The sequence below is a fragment of the Equus quagga genome, chromosome 1 (assembly GCF_021613505.1).
Source record: "Equus quagga isolate Etosha38 chromosome 1, UCLA_HA_Equagga_1.0, whole genome shotgun sequence".
NCBI lineage: Eukaryota > Metazoa > Chordata > Mammalia > Perissodactyla > Equidae > Equus > Equus quagga.
The window spans coordinates 170,658,503-170,682,898 of NC_060267.1; the positions used below are offsets into that span (position 1 = coordinate 170,658,503).

The 24,396-nt window shown below is 40.1% G+C and overlaps 1 protein-coding gene across 3 annotated transcripts in view; it reads left to right on the forward strand.

Moving 5' to 3' along the window:
* Positions 1 to 1,713: 1,713 nt before the first annotated feature.
* SLC35G2 (solute carrier family 35 member G2) overlaps positions 1,714 to 24,396 on the forward strand; it is a 32,757-nt gene continuing 10,074 nt past the window's right edge. Inside the window, exon 1 of one of the 3 annotated variants that reach the window (XM_046680311.1) lies at positions 1,714 to 1,845. The gene's annotated coding sequence lies outside the window, so the exon portion shown is untranslated. The other 2 variants (XM_046680317.1, XM_046680307.1) reach the window with 2 other exon arrangements.

A 24,396-nucleotide genomic window follows, 5' to 3' on the forward strand; every position in this document is an offset into this window, starting at 1 on the left:
ACTAGTTAAACCAGTTTCATTGTTTTTACAAGCCAGAGAAATGTTCGGGTCCTGGATTCAGCCCAAACTGATATGGAGTGCTTGGGGCCATTTAATGGCCTTTACTCACTCTATTGCCTTTTATTTCCCCTCTTTTTGGGAAGGTTCTTTGCGTTTTCTACGGAACGGATTCTAACTGACAATTGCCTCACTCAGCAGCTCCTTTTTAAAGACATTTTCCAGACACTGTGCCCAGGACTCTTTCAAGTGACCTAAGAATACAGGCTCATTCAACAGCAGCCCAGCTGTGGTTGGCAGAGCACCAGCACCTGCTCCATAAAGATTTAGATTGTCTCTTTGTATCAAGAGGCATCCAAAAGTTCTATTATGCTGCACACTCAGATGATCCCTAGCTCCTTTGTGAACACACTGGTCAAGAGTGGTCTGAATCTCATTCTTGGGTCTACTCAAACTATCTTTGGCGCACTCAGGCTGGGGGATCCAGTGGGGACCCACATAGCATGATGGCTCCCTGGAGCCCAGAGAACTGTCAATATGACTCTGGGAGACATCTCACCTTTTAAAAGCCCCCTCTATCTATTACACATTTTTTTTTCTTTCCTCATGAATCCTCCCCAGTACAATCTAGTGTAGTGTCCTGGAATGGTAGGAAAATGATGGTACAGCACACCCAGGGGATAGTAGAGGAGAATTTAAGGAATGGACTGTTTAAAAAGATGTGGGCAGGGTTAAAGGAAACCCCTAGGAGCCATCACCAGCCCTAGTCCTGAAGGGGCAAAGGCAGCTGGTGGTAACCAGAATCAAGAGAGAACTGTAGGAGAGGGCCACGGGATTGGAGGAATCGCCTTCAGACAAAGAATATAGCCACGGCTAACAAAGTGGTCCTCTAGGAAGGTAGAGGGAGGTCCTGAAGAATATCCTGTCCTGTGATCTCCTGCAGGTGACATCCATTAGCCAAAACCAAGTAAAAGCCAGGGGACAGTCGATGTAGTCCATAAGGGTCAGTCCTGAGTCACAGAGCAGGGTGGAGAGTGGATCTGGAGGGACAGAGGAAAAGCAGCGTCACGTCCTCTCTTTCCCCACAGCTAGGGCCTTGCTCAGGTCTCACCCTTTCTTGCCTGGCCTAGGTAATGGCCTCTGTCCTCTTGACCCAACTAGTCCATTGCTTTGATGACCAGGTCTGTTTCCAAGAGACTACATTTATTCAGCGTGGGATTGGGGCACACTATAGACCTGAGTCCGGGAACCAGCTCTGCAGTGTCAAGACCCTTCTCTCGGAGACCTCATCGGTAAAATGCCAGGTGGCCTCCGGGAAGCCTGAAGACCTTTCCGGACCACGATTCACCGATGCTAGACATATCTTTAAATATCAGGGAATCGACTTGCGACTTTTAAACGCAAGCAGACGGGTGGGAATGGACTGAGGCTGCCTCGCTGCCCCCTTCTAGAAGACCACGTCACCCCGGCTCACAGGCGAGCTTCCAACCGGCTCTCTCTAAGGGCGCAGGCTACAGGCGCCCGGAGCGGGCGGGTTCCCGGCGCCTTAGACCCTCCCACCGCGCGGGGAGGAGAAGCGCCTCAATCCCGCCGCCAACCCTGGGCGCCCTCCGTGGTCTCCCGGGCGGGCCCCGGCCGGCGGGGGGAGGGGCAGCGGAGGGCGCAGGCGCAGTGTCCGTGCCCGCGGCGCCCCTCTCGCGCCCGGCCTGGCGGCCCCCGCTGCCGGCGCCGCGGTTTTCCAGGCGGAACGCGCGGCGGGCTCAGCGGGCTCGGAGGTTCGGCCGGGCTCGTGGCAGCGGGCAGCCCCGGCCCGAGCACCGGGCGCGCCTTCCTCGCCGCGACTCGCAGGTAACCGGGCCCCGGGAGCGGTCGGCAGCAGCGGACTCGAGCCTTGACCCTGCCTGCCGGGCCGCCCCTCCCGGAGGAGCGGGTGCGTACCCCGACCGCATACCCTCGCGTTCAGCGAGGCATCGAAGGGGCAGAGCCCCTCTTTCGGGGCTGCGCCGGTCCCAGGGCGGAGCGCCCCGCCCCCTTCTCAGACCTTCGCGGGCAACTCCGTTCGACGCCCGAAAGGCCGCGGGGCCTCCACTTCCCTGCACTGCTCTCCTGGAGGACCCGGACACCGGGTCGGTAGGGTCAGCATCTACGCCCCCATTTCCTGCCACTGTCGTACCTCGGGGCTCTTCCCCAGCCCCCATGATAAAGGCCAGGCTATTGCTTTCCTCTAGCCCACGAGCCCACCCAAACAAGGGTGAGTCCCTGTGGCGTCATGGGATCAATTTCAAATGCAAACTTTAAAAAATGCTGGATGGTTTTAGAAATATGGCCCAAAATTAGTATTTTCCTTTAATCTCTTGTCTCATGTCTATGCCTCTTGAACGCCAGTCTGTATGGGTTGAGATTTTCATGCAGAATAAATGGTTTGTAGAAATCTTTCCCCATTGAAAGGCGAAGGCAAGGAGTAGTGGAGGGAGGGCCAGGCTACGGCCGAGTGTGGCGGCTGGAGGCACAGGGCAAGTCCCCCAGCCTCCCCAGCCCCGGGCAGGAAAACACGAACTCTCCCAGACCGTCTCTGGGCGCTGTAGGATTACTGCGCCATGTGCGCTCGCTTGGCCTCTTTTGAGATGAGGAGAGGATGGAAGGGTCGCGCGGGCCATCAGGAAGGAGACGCGTACTGGGGCGAGTGTGGGCGCTGCGCGGACCTGCATCTCTGTCTAGGCTTTTCGGGGCTTGGCGAGGAGCAGGACGAAAGCCTGCGTCCGAGAGGCGATTAAGGGCCCCGAATGAGTGACACGCGGGGCGGAGAGGCCTGGGGGCGGCTGGGGAGGGGCAGTCTCCGCAGGCAGATCCGCCCGAAAGGACTTTGATTGGGGTTGCCCGTGTCCTTGGTGCTGAAGTGCCGCAAGCGCCTTGGTCGGCTTTCTTCCCGGGCCGCGGCCCGCCTTGCCCTTCTACTCTGCACATTTGCCAGAAATAGCCCATCTCCAAGGCAGGTGGCCAGAGTGGAGCCAGCCCGACACTGAAACCCTTTGCAGATGGGTTGATGCCAGTTTCTTGACGATATGAGGGCAATTGTGGCCCGCCGTGGGGTTGCAGATAAAGCATGTGCATAACAGGTTTGATTACCTATGCAAGCACACACGATGAGCACAATAAACAGGGACTCTCACACAGACATATGTAGGATACATGTATGTGTATATGCACACAAACGTAACGCACATGTAACTACACTCACCATTTCAACGCCATCAAACGCTACAAGTGACAGTTTTCTAGAGCTTATTTGTAATCCATCTTTATTTTTTGACACGTAGTGTTTCTGAATTCTGCGGAACCATTAATTTTCATAATCATCTGTTCCGAAATCACAGAGCCTGTGGATTAAAGTGTTTGGTATTTTGCTGAGCAATTAGCTATTTATACATATTTTAATTCCAGAAGAAAGGTAGTCTATAAAGATGTAAGATTGATATTGATACAAAAAATATGTTCCTAAAGGAAGTTTAAAGAAAAAGAATTGATGAAAAATTTAATACAGAACAATATCTGGATAATAGTCCCATGGAAAGTTATAATTTGAAGAAAATATGACTAAGATGCATCATAATGCTGAAATCATAATTTCAAATATACTGGTGGTATGTTTGAATCTCCTTAAAGATTACGTATGTGTTTTTTCAAAATGTTGGTATTTATGGTTTATCTCTCATAAAATGTATGTTCATTGTTAGAAATTTAGGTGATAGAGAAATGCATAAAACCAGAGAAAATCATTGTAAACAGATTTTCTTTTAGATGAACACACATGCATTTTAAATGGACCAAGCTTCTGTTGGTTGCATTTTCACTATATAATTTATCTTTAATGTCTTTCAAACCAATACATATAAAACTAAGTGATCATTATTAAGGGTTGCATAATATTGCACTTTGTAGGTAGAACATAATTTATTTAAACAATCTCATAATCATGAACATTTGTGTATTTCCAATTTTTTGCTGTCATAGACAATTCTGCAACTATCATCTTTGACGAAACTTTTGTGCACTTGTTTGATTATATTCTTAGAACAAATTCCTAGAAGTGAAATTGATGGTCCAATGGGTAGCTACATTTTATTTTTTGGTACATTGACTTGTTCCTTTATTTGTTGAATTATTTCCTATCTCCTCTCTTGTCTTGTTTTATTCTTTACTGTGTTCTCAACATCTGTAACAGTGCGATATATGGGTACTCAAGAATTATTTTTTGGAAGAACACTATTTCCAGATTGTGCTACAGAAAATGTGTACCAATGTATACCACTATAAACAGTGACTTCGAATGTCAGTATCCCAACACTATTACCAAAATTAGGTTTTTAGGTTTTCTCAGTCTTTTAAAAGTATTTTCCAATTGGATAGGCAAAAAAGAACATCTTTTCATATATTTACTGGTCAAATTTATTTCTTGTTTTGTGTGTTTCTCTCCTTATTTTTCTATTGGTATGCTTATAGTTTTTCTTATTTATAAGAGTTCTTTGCATAGAACTAAGGACTTTGTTAAATATGTTGCAATTTTTTCTTGATTTTTTTAATTTTTAAACTTTATGATCTTTTATGCTTTATAGAAAGTTTCAATTTTTATGTAGTCAAATATATCTTTTTTTCCTTTATAATTTCTGGCATTTGCATCAGTCTTTCCTTCCTCTATAATAAAAGATAATCTACCGTATTTATGGTTTTGTAAAAGAGATTACATTTTAAACTCTAGATTTATGCCCCCACTTTCCTTTTTAGTAAATTCATTTCATTGCCAGATGTGAAATTCTACTGAAGATTGATGTGTAAGAAGTAGTTATTTATTTTCAATCCGCATATCCATGGGCTTGTCCTTTATGAAGGGTAACATTTTACTGAGTTTGAACCTTTTAATGTGATGTATTTAATTTCTAAATACTTAATGAAAGTGTTTTCGCTTAAAATGCTATTTAGTCTGTGAAATTTTTTACCTGATAGTATGCAGTCTTTTTTAAAAGAAGCTATTCTTTAGTGTGTTTTTTTGTAGATGAAAGAAAATTTGACAAAGTCCACTTTTTAGCCAAATTAGGAATTCATGTCACTGAGGTTCATAAGAATGTACACACTTAAGGTTAGTCACATGCGTTTAAAAAACCCCCAAAACCCAAACACTGTTTTTTGGCATCCATTATGAATCACAATAACTTTTTCCAAATAACAAAAGAATGGTTATTGGGGCACTGATAAGTTTTTCCGTATTATTTTCTTCCTGTGCTAAATGGGAATAGTTTTATTGTGTTTTAGAGAATAAATTTTAAAATATAGCTGATTATAAAAATGGAAACAACACCAGAGTAGAAAATGAAAGCCTCTAGTAAGCCATTCTCCAAAGGTAACTTTGAATATTAGTTTGGAATAAATACTTCCAGATTATTAAATTCATAAATAAACATACATTTCATTGAATGTAAGATATTGTCAATTGTAAGATGATTTTAACTTTAGAAATGTGAAAAGTGAGCATTTTAAATTTCGTGTATCATAAATTGAATAATATTTTATCTATTTTTCTGGGTTTTTTTGCCTAAGATATGGATATCTTCCCATCTGATACATATAAGGATTGAATTAATCAGTATCCCATTTAAGTACATTTAGATTATTTACAACTTTTGGATAATAAAAACAATGCTGTATTGAACATTCTTTTAATATACCTCTGTGTTGTTTCCTTAGAATAAATTCCTAAATGAAATTGATGTGTTAGGGAGAATGCTCTTTGCATTTGGGTGCATATTGTCTGCCCTCCAAAATTCTTGTAGCAATTTGCTCTGCAACCAATAATACATGATGTTCTAGATTCTTCATTCACTTGTGCTAGAGGTAGTCAGCATTTTCCATTTTCCTCACCTATGAGGCAAGACAGATATCTCACTCTACTTTTAATTCTTGTTTCCATGTCTTTTACAGAAATTGTGAATCTCTCCATATGACGATTAGTCATTTGTATTTCTTCTTCTATGATTACCTTTTCATGGCTTTGCCCAATTTTCTTGAGTATTTAAGAGTCCATTTTGGATGAAAGATGTTGACCCTTTGTGGTTGTTTTTAGTTTGTCATGTACAATTTTTTTATAGTTCGTTTTTTTGTACAGATGATTTAAATTTTCCTGGAGTCAAATCTGTCAATCTTTCCTTTTGTGATGTCTGATCTTGGTGTTACACTTAGAACACCACCCCAATCCCCATCCCAAGATTATAAAAATATAATCTCTAAAATTCTAAAGATTCTAAAAATATCTCACTAGAGATATTGAGAGAAAGAGCACAATTAAATTTACTAAGGACTAGAACTTGGATTCATATTATATTTAGATAGTCACCAGTTCTGTTTCTAAACAAGATCTAATCGGCTTTGTCCCTTTGTGTTGGTAGACCTCTCAGGCAGCTCCGGTCGGGGTGGCCAGTTGCAAGCAGAGGGGCCCAAAATGAAGAGGGGAAATTATCACACTGGTTTCATTTAATTAACATGGCTGACACTTCTGTTTTAGCTATTAGAAATGGGGGTTAGTGAATTCAGTCACATTAGAAAATCATATTTGGGGAGATTGGCAGGAAGATTGACAGATTAATTAATTACACTTTAAAAAATACTTTTATATAATTTAGAATCTTTTCAAAGACACAGACTTAATGAGAATATGTATAGATGTAAATAATCCAGTAATCAAATATAAGCTTGATTAGAGCTTATAAAGTTAATTTTCACATTGTTTTAATTCAAATGGATAGTTGAACTCTCCAATACCTTTGAACTTGCATTGCTCTCCACAGTTCACATCTCCCAGCTGGCCTATCTGGCAATCTGATAGTTTATGGTTACCATAATGGGGATTAGACCCTCTCCAATTATTAGGTGCTTGAGGAGTCTTTGCCTCCTAGTGACCTGAGTAGGAATATAATTTTCCGTTGGGGATTGGAATTTGTTGGTAAGGAAAAAAATGATGACATTAATCATATTCTAACCAGGCCCTCTTTTTTTCTGAGCACTTTGAAACATTTCACTGTTGATGAGAATCTTCTTTCATTTGTCTTGCGGAGGCTGCCTTGCACCATGGGTGGCATTATTAAAAACTCTGATGAGTCACAGTTCCAGGATGTTATGGGCCACTGCTGTATCTTCCTTCTTATTTCATGTTTCTCCTACATTATTTTGATTATAAAATCAGGCACAGTACCCTTCTTATCACCACACATATTTTTTCTGCCCTTCTGCCCTTAGCAATAGATTCTCCAGGTGACCAAAGTGTTACGTCAACTGTCACTGTCTGCTGGCCACTGGTTTGGGTGTGGGAAGGAGAACAATAATCGCTCCAGGGCCTCTCCTTTCTCACTTTTCATCCGTCTGCCTGCTCGTCTGGACACAGGAAATACCTTTCTACGTGGTAGGGAAATGTCAGAGATGAGCTGAGATCACAGAGATTTTTTTTCTTCCTGTAGACCAAAATTTTATTTTGCCCTATAAATGTTAATATACATATATAATTAAAAGATTTTGGCTTATATAACATCACACTTAAATAACATTCTACACATTAAATTGTTTATTCACTCTAGTTTCTCTTATAGTCATTGCTGTAGTAGAATTGTATGTGTTCACTGGGCATGTGTAATACTTTCTGTGCACTTAACACTATTTCATAGTTATGATTATATATGAGTTCAGTCCGTATGCCTGTCATCTTTACTGCAGTTCGTTTAATCATTTCCTGACTGTATCAGAATTGCTTGCTTTGTATCCCTTTCCTTTTATTTAAGATCCCAGAGTATCAACAACATTCCTAAACTCTGACTTTAAAAACTTGATGAAGGAAAGTAGAAATATTAGGTGACCTAATTTCCCATCTATTTTGCCTCTGGTCTCTCTAACTTTGGCTGAGCCTCTGTTCTAAATGGGGGTGAGGATCCCAAAAGTGAGTAAGGCTGCTGAGGGTGGTGGTAGCCCAAAGTCAGAGACTCACATTACTTCTTGGATTCTGTTAATTTAGGAGGTAGGTAGGAGGGGGGAAGTAGTTAGGAGGTAGAAGATAGAGTGAGGTTGCAGAACTGTGGCAGCCAAAACTCTGCACTACAGCTGATTAGACCCAGGGTTAGAGATCTCCGGTTCAGAGGACGGCTTTCTCCAAAGCAGGCCGGCCGTGCCAGAGGACTCATGAATTCTCCCAGCGCTTGTTGAGTCTGGCATTTCCTGGGACCTTGGGATACCAAGAAGAAGATAAGGACATAATCTCTGTTCTTGGAGCAGTAACACTTTATCAGGGGCTAGTGTAACATACACAGCTCACAGTGATGCCATCTGTCAAGGACTGTGACAGAGCCCCGTAGAAAGTGTTCTTGAACCCAGAGGAGGAACAGATTGTTCAGTGAGAGGCTTCTCCAAGTAAGTCTCCAGGAAGGTCGTTGGGATGTGGGTGGGAGTTTGCCTGAGATTGCTTTGTTGGGTAGCAAGTAGTTGATGGCCTCAAATTGGGCTGGAAGGTAACAGCCTGGATTTGAACCCTGGCTGCCATAGTAAGCACCTTTGTAAGCTTGGGCAAATCACTGAACCTTGCTGAGCTTCACTTAACTTTTTTTTTGTAAAAAAAGGGACTCATATTAGTTCCTACCTTGTTTCGGTTGTGGGATTAAGTGAAATAATATGTGTAAAGCACTTGGTATAAACCTGGTGCCCAGTAGTCTAATCTATTTTTTCTAGCCTGTCTGTAAAGTTGCATGTAAATCACTCTGGACAAATGATTTTTGATCCTGTTGTCAGAGCTCTCAAGGGCAAGAAGATACAAACCCTTTGTGTCTTCTGATTCCATGTGATAATTCTAATCTGGAAGTTTCTCTTTTAATGTGGCTTGAATCTCAACCTGCTGCATTTTACCAATTTTCACACTATCCCAAAACAAAATAGATCTAGTCTGGAACTGTCATTACTTTTGCTTTGTTCTCTAATACTGTTGTGTTAGAGTAAATACCTATTTAATTGTATAATTTCCTTCCTTTAATGTGCATAGCATGTGTTGTGTGTTTTATGGCACTTGTTACCATATATCTTTTCTCCCAAATGAACATGTAAGTTATTTAAGAGAAAGCTTATGTCTTGGTCTTATCTCTAAATGTGTCTTAGCATAGGGCCTTCCACATCATAGACACTCAGTAAATATTGACTGAATAAAGGAATAAACATGAATGCATGAGGCTGCCAGAATAGCTGGTGCAGTCTCAGGCTGCCCACATAGAAACGGAATCTCCTGAATAGAAGAAGTTATAGAAACTGGTGTATGTTCAGGGGAGAGTGGTTAAGATGGTGAGAAGACTGAAATCCATGATTATACATGGAATAATTGAAGAAAGAGGAGGTTTTCGGAATGGAGAAGAGAAAACTCATGATGGGAGACCTGGGATGGGGGAGTAGAAACAGTACTTCCTGATATTGAAATGCCGTTGTGTGGAAGAGGGAATTATTTAGGGACCCCAGAAGAAATATATAGGAACAGCCTCTGGAAATTATATGGAGAAAGATTTTGACTCAATGTTAAAATGTAATTTTCTAACAATCAAAATGATTTCCAGCTGGCTGCTTTGAGTGAGTTTCCTGTCATCGTAGGTGTTCAAACAGAAACTGGACTGTTTTAGGGGATGGTATAGAAGATACAGTTACTTGCAAAGGAATTGAAGTAGATGACACCCAAAGTCTTTTTCAACGTCATTGTCTTTAATTCTATGTATATTATTATAGTATTGTATATGGGTATCCTATATTAAATATATATGCTAATATATATTGTATATGTATATATATATGTATGTATGATTTATATTTGCTCATTATCACCATTTTGCCTAAATTAATGAAGGGTGAAAATGACTTCAAAAACTTGATCTTGATTATTTAAAAAATATTACTAACACATTTTTTGCTTGAGGACACCAGTTTATAAAATATTATTCTATGTGAACACTATGTGCTTAAACTGCAACAAAGAAATTTAATAGTGTTGTTAGCGTCTCAAATGCAAATAAATATTATTTCAATTTCTAAATTGAATCTAAAAAGAGAAAACAAGTGTCTCAGAGTCACCTTGTCCTGATTGGGATGAGTTGTGGTTTACAGTTCAGGATTTTCATTACCACTACCACTGTCCTGATCACCACCACCATCATTGCTAATATTTATTTAGCATTTACTGTGTACTTTTTGCTCTGTTTTAAGCACCTCACATGTATTAACTCACGTACTTTTTCCAATAACTCTATGAGGTAGATACTGTTATCCCCAGCATATTTTTTTACATTTTATTGGAAATAATTTCAAACTTGCAGGAAAGTTGCACATATAGTCCAATGAACTCCTGGGTGAGGATAATTCCCATATATCCTTTACCCCAAGTTCTCAATTGTAACCATTTTACAGTGTTTGGTTTGTCATTCATTTGTATCCTTTCTGTTTTTTTCTGAACCAATTGAAAGTAAGTTACAGATGTGATGCCTAATTATCCCTAAAGAAAGTATTTTCCTTAAAGACGAGATACTCTCCTCCATAACCAACCACAATATTATCATCAAAATGAGGAACCTAACACATATAATTCTACCATTGAATCCACAGACCTCATTCAAAATTTGCCATTTTTCCCAATAATTTCCTCTTTGGAAAAATATTTTTACTCCTGGTCTAGAATCAAATCCAGGATTATGAATTGCACTTAGTTGTCATGTCTCTTTAATCTTTAATTTGTGATAATTCCTCATTCCTTCCTTGTCTTTAGTAACCTTGACATTTTTGAAAGTTCAGGTTCGTCTGATGTTTCTTCGTGATTAGACGCAAGTTATGAATGTTTAGTAGGAATATGACAGAAGCAAGATTGTGTTCTCAGTGTATCTTATTAAGAGACACAATATTGATTTGTCTTTTTGCTGGTAATGTTAACTTTGATGACTTTGTTAGATGATAACTTCTCCATTGTAAAGTTATTAGTTTTCCCTTTGTAATTAATAAGCATTTTGTGATGAGATGCTTTGAGACTATGTAAACGTCTTGTTCTGCAACAAATTTTCAGTCACTTATTTTATGATGATTCTTACTTGAATAAATTATTACTATGATGATTGCTAAATGGCAGTTTTTCCAGTTTCAACATTTATTTTACATTTACTAGTTGGTATTCTATTGTAAGAAAGAATTTTCTTTCTTTTTATTTATTTGTTTATTTGTTTATTTACATTAGTATGGAATTGTGGATTTCTGTTTTATTCAATGGATTATAACCCATTACTATCATTATTGATTTTGATGATGAAATTGTCACAGATTTGGCTATTGGAATCCTGTTCAAGCTTGTTCTTGTATTCTTTTGACATCTCTATATTATTCTTAAAGTACTTTCTGGTGTAGGATGTTTCAGGCTCATCTTGTACTTTTCCTGCCCCAACCATTTCAGTCATTTCAAAAGATATTTCTCCAAGGAGCCCTGGTTCCTTCTAGTAGAGAATGCAAGATCTGGGTGCTAGATGTGGTAATTGCTACTGGGGTGTTTTTGCTTTTAGGCCATCTTAGCAGACAGGGCCAGGAAATTGACAAACATATATACATATGTCTATATCTATTTCTATATCTATTCATCTATTTATATTAAAATCCATGAGTTAACTCTAATATCAATTCCACTCCAACACCACAGGGTTCATTCTATACTTTACCCTTTTCCTATTTGTAAATTCCTTCTCTGATGATGATAAATCTGACTCCCTTTATCCTCAATACATTTAACTGTTTGCTCATTCTCCTTTTATATAACCAATATCCTGACTTCATGGGCCACCTCCTTGTCCCCATCTCTTCAGATCCAGTCCTGCTGGGCCACTGGTCTCCTCACAGCCTTAAGTTATATAGCCAGAAAGTGGTGGAGCCGGAAAAAAAATGCAAAGCTGCCAATTGCTTGACAGAGAGCCCATACTGGGTCTTCAACCCAAGGGCATCTATTTGTGAAACTGCTCCTGTGAAGATGCTCAAGGAAAAGGGGTGCTTGGGTTAATGACATGAAGATTTAACCAGGCGGACTGGCAAGCCTCAGGGATGTGCCTTCCATGAGAAACTTGGAGAATGAAGGTTGGAAGCAGCCAAATGCTGCCACCTGCCAAGAACCACAGTGAGGGGTTTCTCCAAAACTAGTGCAGTTTGGGGATCAGTCAACCAGCACCTCCAGTGCCACAAATATCCCACTATTTTGTTACTATATCAAGAGCACATTCCATTAAGACAGGAATGTATCACTGTATTTCTAAAGAGGAAAATATTGCTTTTATTAACTTCTTAAATTGAAATTCTAGGAGATGGATGATAGTGTTTGTTGTTTTAGTGCTGACTTCATTTCCTGGTCCAGAAGATCACAAATCTGTTCATGTTTTAGAAAACAACATGAGGTCCATCTGTTCAGGTCAGATTTTTTCACATTAATACAAAGATTTATGGAGTGGTAACTTCTGTGAGAAAAACCAATAGTAATTTTATTCTTTGCTGCCATTTGGAATCCACATTATTTTGTTGTTGTTAGTCATGAAAATATAGTAATACACGCACACACAATGAATTAATTCCTTCAAACACTGTATGTGATAAAGACATCCTCCTTAGTTGATGTAGTATTTCACCTCTGTTTTGGTTTGGGTTCTAGACACCATCCATTCAAATTCTCTCTGTAACATGGTCTGTTTATCCACAGTTTTGCTTCCAACAGAAGGCGCAGAAATACAACAGCTACATTTGGCTTTCTGGATGACTATTCTGGTCTGGTTGAAATATAAAGTGACAATTTTTTTTTCCTCTGATGAAAACAGCTTGATTTCCCCCAACCCGATTTAAAGTAAATACATGCTTATGTAGAAAATTAAACAAAAATGTAAAAAGAAGAAAGTACTGAATAATTGAAATTCCACCATCCATAGTATAGATATAAATTGTTTTATATAAATAGAATCATACTATGAATACCTTTGTATACCTTTTTTTTACTTAGCAATGTGACATGAAGATGTTTTTTTGGTCAATATATACATGTAAATTATCTTTTGGATGACTGCATAATATGCATTGATGTTTTTATTTAAATCTCCCACATTAAAGGACATTAGATTATTTCCAATTTTTCATTGTGTAAAGAAAGCCAGGATGAATATCCTTGCATGCCATCTTTATGTAGTTTACTAGTGATCCCCTTAGAATAATTTCCTGGAAATGGAATTGTGTGGTCAAAGAGTTTACACATTTTAAATTTTGATACATGTTGCTGGTAAAATTAACTCTTAATGAGATGGATTATCCTATGCTTGTCCTTCTTATACAATGTCCCTGCCAATGACTAGACTTTATAAAGTCTCTTTTCAGCTTTACAGTAGCATTATATATATGTGAGCATTATATATATCTATAGCTGTTATACATTATATAACATTATATATATGTTCTCAGACAGACGTTAAAGGAGTAGAGTGATTTTAACAAATCTAGGTATGCCAGTTAACCAACCAGATGTTGTTAAGTTTTATTCAAAATTTGACTTTTGGTTTGGTCTGAAACAAGATGGCATCTGGTCACCGTTTTTTTAATTGCTTTATCTTATTTGAGTTTATTGAAATGTGATATATGGGGAGATGTGACTGAGTTGTAATTTCATTGAGTGATGTCTATAGTGTGAAGAATCACTTATGATGAAATGAAACCAAATTTGTAAAGTTTTGAACTAATTCATTTGGCATTTCCATAATTCTTGGCTCAAGAGGGATTTCAGGCTTGGCTTTCTCATGGATAAACAGTAGCAAGAACAGGGCAAATGTGAGCAGGTGGTATATGTAGTGTTTGAGGGATTTGAGAGAGACCGTTGATTCTGGGCATCCCTTTTTTGTTCAGGGACTGATGCAAGTCCTGGGAGGTTGGCAGGCTTCTTTGAACTCAGCTGGGCTGTTTGATCCTCTCTCATGAGGGTTAGGTAAATGATAAGCAACCAATAAATAAGTACAATTTTAACAAGCATATCAGAACAGCTCTGTAATCTGTTTTACATTTAATTAGCATCTCACCTAGTTGGTGGTTTAACCACTTAGATACATACAAAAAAGATCACGGATATTGAAAAGGATCGTTTTATTCCTGCTCCTCCCCCTTCTAGCGATGACTCCCTGCCACTCTTCACAGATTCACCCAGCACAGCTGAATTTAAAGGTGCTGATTCACTGCAAACTGATGCTGCCTTTTTTTTTTTTTAAGACAGTGGGAATGTAAGTGGTAGATGATAAATATATGTTCATTGAGAATGGCATATTTTATGCAAATTGGTAAATCCACTGCTTCAGACATTAGAAAGACTCTTTCCTGGAAGGGAAGTGTGGATTATAAATGGTGAAAGACTTGCATTCCAGCAAGTTCTTAGCTGCCAGCTGACACATTCATCACAGTGTGCCAGAATGGATTTTAAAACGGTACAACATAAATTGCTCAGCTCCAAATCAGGCATCACCGCCTTCACACAAGCCAAATCAAACTTCTTGTTTGAAAACTGCCACATAAGGCCTTTTTTTCCAAGCTCAGTTAACCTTTTCCTTTCCTGTTATACATGGCTCATTACAGTCTACTAACATTAACCACCATGGAGTATAGAGGAGCCAGGCTTCTCACTGCATTTTGCGTACATAGCAACTAACAATCCCAGTTGCTTCCAAGCTGATGGCAAGAGAGAATGTTAAACTCAGCTCTAACCAGACTGGAAACTCCCATCCCTACCTTCCCTTTTCCAGCCCTTTCCCCTTTCCACCTTCTGCTCTTATTTAGTTCTTTCCTTTTTCTGTCTTTGTCCCTCCCAGAGCCAACTGTTGACTCCTGGCGACTCCTACACAGCTGATAGCCCCTGGCTATCCCTTCCCTAGCTTTCTGCCTTGGAACTGTCAGCTGAATCTCCAGCTCAGACTTGGGCTAGGCTTCCTGTTTGGATCATCTCTCCCACTTGTCTTTCCCACCTCTTCCACCACCCCACACCCACCCTATCAGATTTTTCTTCTTACCTCACCTCATCTCCAAGTCCCTTAGCTATAATTTTCTCCTTTCCTATAACCCAGACTGATACAGCCCAGCAAAATCCCCAGGCCCCTCTCCCATTCTCCTATAGCCCAGCTTAGCCTAGCTCTTCTTAGCCCCCTCAGACCACATTCTACCTTGTTCCTCCCAGCCTGGCCCACTCTGGGATCCAGTATCCACTGCCTTTGCTAGTTCAACTAAGCAGCCTTCATCCCCAACTCAGTCAGCCATACCCCACCTTCAGCTAGGTCAGCCCCATCAAAGCAGCCTTGACCCATACCCTCTTGGGCAGCTTCTGCTTTTCAGCCCTGAATAAGGATTCTTTCTCACCTGAGTATCCTTCTTTTAAACTGATGTTACCTGACATGCCAAGGAGCTAATCATTCAGCCTGGTGTGCCCTGAATCTCTTCTAGCCTAGAATGAGTAAGCTGTCATCTGGTTCTCGTGCTGCAGTGCATCTGTTAGCACTGCAGGGAGTGATCCTTACAGAGGATGTCAGCACTGACCTGTTATCAGCAAGGTCCAGTGATGATGATGGATTTGGACTGATTCATCCACATTCCTACTCTGATCCTTCTAGCAAAAAGATGCATTTGCAAGATGGTTGGCAGGGTCAGGAGATGCAGTCAATGGCTTTGGAAACAAAAGTAGCTATTGCTACAGTAATATAGAACTGAGCCCTATCTAAGGGCTGGACTCTCAGGGTCAGAGCACCAAAACCAGATTCCAGAATGCAACACATTTGCCATCCCTCAGACTCAAATTATTTTTCTCAAGAACAAGAAGCTCTTGAATAGAGTGAAAGATTTAATATCCAACTGATTTTTGAGCCAAATATCAGTTTCTTACTGGTCAATTATGTAGATATAAAGATCAGAATTCATCCCTAACTACCCCCCTTTAAACTGGCTGTACCCTGGAGTTTTTCCCACATGATTTGCAGACATGACTGATGGTGGTAACTGTTAGGTATTTATCCTTATTTCTTCCTGCTAGGCGGTTCAGGATCCGTTTCAAATGACAAGGAGGTATCACCAACAAGGTTCCAAGGCTTTCCTATTTTTAGATGGAAAGTTCTTCAATGATATAGCTCAAATGAAAGTTCTCTCAATCCCAGAACTTTGCAGAGATGCTGACCCCTCTCCCGGGTGAATCCTGGATGGGTTGTTCTGACAATCCTGGTCCAGCCTGGGGCCAGCATAGGGTCCAGGGGCAGTCCAGACCAGGAGAGGGGTTCCTCAGGGATCTGGAACTAGTCTCCCCAGCACAGAGAGTCAGAACTGCTGCCAAGTGTGAGGACAAACTCAAAGGTGAAACCAGGACAGAAATAGGAGAATAAATAGCAGAGCCTGTGATAGCTGATAGCAGGATGAGACAAAGTTCAGAGAGCAGTTGTAGGATGCAGTTCAGGGCTGAGTCTTTATTTTTGTTCAGTCAACATTTATTATGTGCTCTGTGTGCAAGGAACACAAATATGAATGAAAACGCTCTTGCCTTCATGGAACTCACAGGCCACAAAAGAGATTGTGACTTGGCATGCTCCCTTTAGATGGTGCCAGGATCTGTTGAAGGAGTGGACATGGCAGATTAAAGGAGCCACCCTGGGTTGTTCACAACCCAGAAAACTTGAGACGTGCTGACAAGTCCTGCCTAGCATGGATGTGGAAGGAGATGGAGTCGTACTATGATGGCTCCCACTTCTCTGTGGTTGTGAGTCTTCTCAGAAAGAGCACTTTAAAAATCAGAAATCTGAAGGAATTTTAGTACTTGCCCTGTGGCCTGGAATTTGCTCACTGGGCCCAGATGCAGATTTGAGTAGAAGTGGTGGGAGAGTGGACAGAGTGTGCAAGGGAGTTATGAGAAAACAAATTTGCCTTGATAATTGCATTTCCAGAGAACTATCTAAGTAATCATATAAAATTTAAAAGGTTCCTAGTAGAAGATGGCTTGAAGTAATCACTCACATTCTGTCCTAGTTAGCAGTCCTAAATCCGTATTTACTACAACTGACATGCATTTCTTCAGTATGAGCTCAAAGTGCTTCTACTCATCCTTAAGGAATCTTATGTTATTATTACCCCAGACTACCAACCAATCCTGGTTGATTCTTTCAAAAATCTATTATAGCTTTGTTGAAAAATTGTAGGCTATTTTCCCAAAACAGTAACTACATGAGGAACAAAATGTAGGCAAATTGTCTACTATGAATTACTATTATACACCATCCCATCTCATCAAGAAAATTTAGTAGCAATTAAAGGCTATTAGAAGGGATCACCATCATTATCTTCAACCTTTGATTCATTAGACCAGCATTATGTGTGAATGAATACTCTTCCATAAATTTCAAAGTATTAATGCTTTATTGGCATCTGTGTTAAAATAATATTGATAAAAGCAGAGTAGACAGGAGAGGTTCCTTGATGGATGGGCTTTGTTCTTAAATTTTACTTGGTATGCCAGTGTATCTGTGTATCTGACAGGGTTTAATTGCAGATAACAAAAATCACTCTAGCTCTGTCAATCAGAGATATAATACAAGGAATCAGAAGTTTCTAAAATCATTGGAAGAGCTGGAGGAGCAGATTTCAAGCTGGGCCTAAGAATATTTCCTAGAATGCATGGTTTTATCCTTTAGAAAATTCCTAATCTAGCAATTCATAAACTGTATATAGGCCTTCTTGGTATAGAAACAGAGCAGAGAGGGAAAATAAACATTTCTTCTATGCTAATGACAAAATCTCCACAGTTTTTACTAACAGGAAGGAAGCAACCTAGTATTTATTGAATACCTGTTATATGCCTGCTGTTGTTCTAGACACTTTTGATCTATCTTTTCATTAAATCCTTATTAATAACTTTTTAAGTTGGTAATATCAGTCCATCTTACAGAAGAGGAAACTGAGGTTTAGGAAGGTTAAATGATGCATGCACAGGTAGTAAATGATAGAGGCAGAATTCAAATTCAGGTCTGCTGCCTCCAAATTGGTTAGACCTGTTGTCCAGCATTGGTTATTTATCCAAAGTCATATTTGATGGCATCCAACCAAAGTTCTGTTTCAATATTTAATAACTACATCCAGCAGGCCAGTTGAGCCAGCCATTGAGATGTTTTGTAATGCACTTTTTTCTAGATGATCACGAGGGTGTGGTTCTTAAATCAGACCTTTCAAACGGTATCCCAGGAGGCAAGCAAGCCAGCAAGCAGTTTCTATCTCAGGCTAAAATAATCTTGTCTGTGTCACGTGACCCAGAACTTTGCAGTCTTATCAGTACTTTTCTAGATCATAAGAAGATCAGAAATTCTTTACATGCAAGCAGTTCTTTTGTCCCACTTGTACTACGTGTGTGGGTTTTGTGTCTAAGAAAACAAATATGGTCTTTAGGTGTTCATAGGATGATGGTGTATGAGTTTTCTGTTTGCTGTTGTAACAAATTACCACAAACTTGGTGGCTCAAAACAACATAAATTTATTGTCTTGCAGTTCTGTAAGTCAGAGGTCCAGCACAGGTATCACTGGGCTCAAATCAGGGTGTTGGCAGGGGGTAGTCCTTTCTGGAGGCTCTAGGAAGGATCCATTTCCTTGCCTTTTCCAGCATCTAGAGGCTGCCCACATTCCTTGGCTCATGACTCCCTTCTATCTTCAGTGCCAGCAACCGCAGGCTGAGTCCTCACACTGCATCGCTCTGACTTTGCTTCTGTTGTTATATCTCCTCTGACTTTTCTGTCTCTGTCTTCCACTTTTAAGGACCCTTGTAATTATATTGGGTCCAACAACATAATCCAAAATAGTCTCCCTATTTTCAGGTCAGTTGATTAGCTGCCTTAGTTCCATCTGCAACCTTAATTCCCCTTTGTCGTATAAGGTAATGTATTCACAGGTTCTGAGAATTAGGATGTGGACATCGCAGTAGGGTGTGGGGGGCGTTCTTCTGCCTACTATGGGTGGTTACTTTGCAGTGTAGTACAGAAGAAAGGGCTTGGGAAGGCAGACCTGGATCTGAATCTTGTCTCTACCATTAACTAGTTATGTCACCCACTAACTGGCAAGTTACCCAACTTCCCAGAGCCTATTTCCTCACACATAAAATGGAGATTATAATACCTACTTCATAGAGTTGTTTTGAGCCTTACGTGAGAAAATAAAGTTCTTAGTATGTGCCTGGCACAGAGAAGGGGCTAAAAAAACATAGCTGTCGTTATAATTAGAGAATCTAGAGCCGTATTCAGGACCAAACAATCCAAAGGGCACATCCCAGGTGCTTGGAAGCATCTGTGCTTGCTATTTCCTGTGGTTTCATTTTTCCTTTAACTCTAATTGAATGGTTGCCTCAAATCCTTTCAAAGCCAGTGTATTGATCCTAAATAAACACACAAGTGAAGACACACTTTATTTCACTTTTAGTCTCAGCTAGTTTCTCTCCATAGATGACATCTGAATGGAGAACAAGAGGTAAACATGAATACTCTTAATTTATCTCCTTTTTGTTCTTTCACAACCTTCTCCTGGCCATCAAAAACCATTTCTTCATTTACATTCAGTGGGCAAACTTCAAAATTGTCATCTGTTCATTTTCACATATGTGGCTTTTCCTGCGATGGTTATGGATCTATTCCTGCATAAAGGATTGCTGACATTGGTCATCCAATTTGCCTTTCAGCTCTGAGAAAGCTGAAGTTAATGATTGACGTAGTGTGTTCAAAGCTTACTGTTGGAACCATATTAACTAGCCATTAAAAATGATGTTGGAGGATAATTAATGACATGGAAAAATGTTTACAATGTGTTGATAAGTAAAATGGGGAAGTTATAAAATAAGATAGAGTTCTTGATGTCATTTTTGGAAAAAAAAAAAAGTTCACAAATAGAAAAAGGCCTGGAAGGGTCAGTAGTTATCTCTGGGTGGTAGGATTATGAGTGGTTTTTATTTTCTTTGCTTTCTCACATATCTGAATTTTCTATAATAAACATATATTGCTTTTGTAATAGGAATAAACAAAAAGTTGTTTTGTATTTAGAAATCTGATGGTAGTGAGTAGCTCCGGAGTCAGGCGCTTGTCTTGAGCAAGCCTAAGGGAGCGGGTGAGGACCTCCTTGGACTTGGTGGTGGTGGGACTCATTTGACTGGGCCAAACTGTGAGGTGCACGCTGGGAGCAGGGAAATAGCAACTGAAGTTCAGCTGAGTGATGCTGAAAGATGTTTATCTCCAGCACTCTTCCTAATTGACTGAGAATGGTTTAATTAAGAAAAGCAGGGACCGGCTCCTGGCTTAGTGGTTAAGTTTGTGTGCTCTGCTGTGGCGGCCCAGGCTTTTGCCAGTTCGGATCCTGGGCGCAGACATGGCACCGCTCATCAGGCCATGCTGAGGCAGCGTCCCACATAGCACAAGCAGAGGCACTCACAACTAGAATATACAGCTATGTACTGGGGGACTTTGGGGAGAAGAAGAAGGGAAAAAAGAGAAGATTGGCAGCAGATGATAAGCTCAGGTGCCAATCTTTAGAAAAAAAAATAAAGAAAAGCAGATACACATTACTTAAGGAACAGCTCCAGTTACGACTAAGGAATTTAATGTTAGAGGAAACATGGGAGACCTAGCAGCAGAAATGGAGCCACAGGTAGAAAAGCTAAATACACAAATTCTCTTAATAGCCAGACTGCACACCCAAATGTTTTATTATTCTTGAAATATTATTAAAGACTTTAAAGTGTTTTAATGGATAAGGCTCCCTATTTGAGTTATTAGCCATTTAAATCCATTTATTTACATTACCTATATTTTGTTCTTAACAAAATTTGCTTCATTTAAAACAATAGTCCATTTATTCATTCAACAAACACTTATTAAATGCTCATCTCATGCCAAGTACTATGCTAGGTGCTGCAAATATAATAATTAGTAATACCTAATTTTAAAACCTGTGGGGTTAAAACCCTCACAGTTCTAGTGGAGGAGAAAGACAAAAGCACAGTTATAATTCAGTGCAATAAATTCTATGATTGATATTGTGTAATGAAAGCACTGAGTGGGAATCTGAGATTGGAGTGGGAGGTGGCCTGGGAAAGTTTTCCAGAGAAGGTGATATTTAATCTGGATATTTAATTGAAGAATGAGCAGGAATTTACCAGGTGAAAAGGCAGGAAAATACTATTCCATAAAGAAGAAATAGCATATGTAAAAACACAGAGACATGAAAGAGCGTGACATATTTAAAGAACTTCCTGTAGTTTAGAATAGCCAGAACTTTTGTCCATGTGAAGGACAAGCAGAAGATGAGGCTGTGATGGCTAATTTTATGTATCAACTTCGCTGGTCAAAGATTATTCTGGATGTTTCTGTGAGGGTGTTTTTGGATGAGATTTACATTTAAATCAGTGGATTTCAGTAAAGCAAATTGCCCTCCATAATGTGGGTGGGCCTCCTCCAATCAATTGAAGGCCTGAATAGAACAGAACACTGACGTCCCCTGAGCAAGAGGGAATTCTGCCGCAGACGGCCTTTGGACTTGAACTGAAACATTAGCTCTTCTCTGGGTATCCAGCCTACCACCCCGTCTGCAGATTTTGGACTTGCTAGCCTCCATAATCACATGAGCCAATTCCTTAAAATAAATCTCTTTCTATATATGTATATATACATCCTATTGATTCTTCTTCTCTGGATAACCTGGACTAATACAGAGGCTAAAGGCAGAGCATAGGGAGAATTCTTCTGAACATTTTTGTAGTTTGGATTATCAAGGGAAACTACAGGTTTTCAGTTACCTGAGATTACCATTGATTGAGCACTCATGCTAAGAGAGCAGACATGGATATCTGGGCCTCTAAGATCCTATAGAGATGTCAATAGTCTTAACATCATTCCCCATTCTTTTCCATGTCTCCTTCTTCTTGGTTTTCAAATCCATTCCATTCCATCCAACATTTATTGAGCGTCAGTATGTGCCAGGCACTGTGTTAGGGGCTGAAGATATAATGGTGAGAAAGTCTGCTATCGAGAAGTGTACAGTCTGGTGGGAAAGGAAGAATATAAACAAATGAATGCAGGGATGGTGGGGCACAGAGAAGAGGGAGGCCAGGGAAGATTTTGCAGAAGAAGTAACACTTGAGCAAACCACTGATGTGAGCTCAACAGGTAGACAAGGGCAGACAGGGGGAGGACCAGTCATTCCAGGCAGATAGAATATAGTCATGCATTACGTAACAACAGGGATACATTCTGAGAAGTGCATCGCTAGGTGATTTTGTAGTTGTGTGAACATGATAGAGCGTACTGAAAGGGAACAAAATTTGCCACCCCAAAATCTGTCTCTCTAACATGAGGATTATTTTAGGCTGATTATTTTTAAGACTCAGAAAGTTTTTCTTGTTACCTCCCCCTTAACAGCCTAAAAAAATTCAGATTTAAAAACCAGTATCAGGAAGTGAGTTATCACCTTAGCACCACATGAACTAGGTGGTGGACAGAGAGGAATCTAGAAAAGCCTGTTTGTTGGGCTCTGATCTGTGTTCTTCTGTTTCTGTGTGGCCAAACACTTGTTTTCCAAACGTTTGCTCCTTTTCACCTACCTGTGAATTACCTTCCTTCCCATTGGAGTCCCTGACTCTCCCCACCCCCAACATCTTCTTTTGACTTTAGCTGAGGATAGCATTTAAGGTGAAGTTTTCAGTCATTTTGGTTACTCAGTTTTCCTGGGTTTGTCCTATGTATGCATGTTATTAAACTTTTGTTCGTTTTTCTCCTGTTAACTTGTCTCCTGTCAATTTAGTTCTTAGACCAGCCAGAAGAACCTAGAACAGGAGACGATAATTGCTTCCTCGCTTAAGCACTTACACAAACCTAGATGGTCTAGCCTACTACATACCTAGGCTATATGGTACTAATCTTATGGGACCACCGTCATATATGCAGTCCATTGTTGACCAAAACATCATTATGTGGCACATGATTGTAATGTGAAAAAAGAACTAAAATTTATTGAGCACTTGCTAGGTGCCAGATACTAAGTGTTTTGTGTGTATTAACTGATTTAATATTCTTATTCTACCCTATGAGATAATATTATTATTATTGCAATTTTACAGAAGAGGAAATAGGCAAAGAGGTTAAGTAAGTTGCCCAAGGTCACATATTTAATAAGTTCTATAGCTAGGATTCAAATCCAGGGAGTCTGGCTTCAGTATCCACTTTTTTATTTTAAATTTCCAGCCCTGTGCACTCTGTCTTTCTTAGTTAGGTAGCAGCCCATAGATTTATTAAATCTTAAAGCCAGAAAGGCCCTTAGATCTGGTCAAGCGGTTCTCGCACAAGACAATCATACATTAGGATTACTGGGGAGGTTTTAAAAAATACCAATGCCTAGCATTGCTTCCTCCTCTCCCTCAAAACACACTAGAGGAACCACTACTCCTGCCCCCCACCCCCGTTTTCTTTGTATTTTCAAAAATTGTGGTAAAGTATACGTCAAACAAACTTACCATTGTAACCACTTTTTTTTTTTAAAGATTGGCACCTGAGCTAACAACTGTTGCCAATCTTTCTTTCTCTCTCTTTTTTTTTTCTGCTTTATCTCTCCAAACTCCCCCATACATAGTTGTATATCTTAGTTGTGGGTCCTTCTAGTTGTGGTATGTGGGACGCCGCCTCAATGTGACCTGACGAGCAGTGCCATGTCCGCGCCCAGGATCCGAGCCCTGGGCCGCTGCAGCGGAGTGTGCGAACTTAACCACTCGGCCACGGGGCTGGGCTCCCATTGTAACCATTTTTAAGTATACAATTTAATGGCATTAATTACGTTCACAATGTTATGCAACCATCACCACTATTTATTTCCAAAACCTTTTCATTACACAAAACAGAAACTGTGTAATCGTTAAACATAACTACCATTCCCCCTGGTAGAGGCCCTGGTACCCTCTAATCTATTTTCTGTTTTTCTGAATTTGCCTATTCTAAATACCTCAGATAAGTGGAATCATGCAATATTTGTTCTTTTGTAAGAACAAATTTGTAGCTTTGTTATTTCAGTTAGCAGAATATCTTCAAGGTTCGTCCATCTTGCAGTATGTATTGGAACTTTATTTCTTTTTATGACTGAATATTTGATTGCATGGATATACCACATTTTCTTTATCCGTTCATCTGTTTGGGCACTTAGGTTGTCCCCCTCCTCCACAAACACACAGTGGAGGAACCACTACTTTTTAAAACTTAACAGTATCGTATACAAAGAGAATAAAATGACAAAAGGAGGCAGAAGCTAAGTACCAAATGGCAC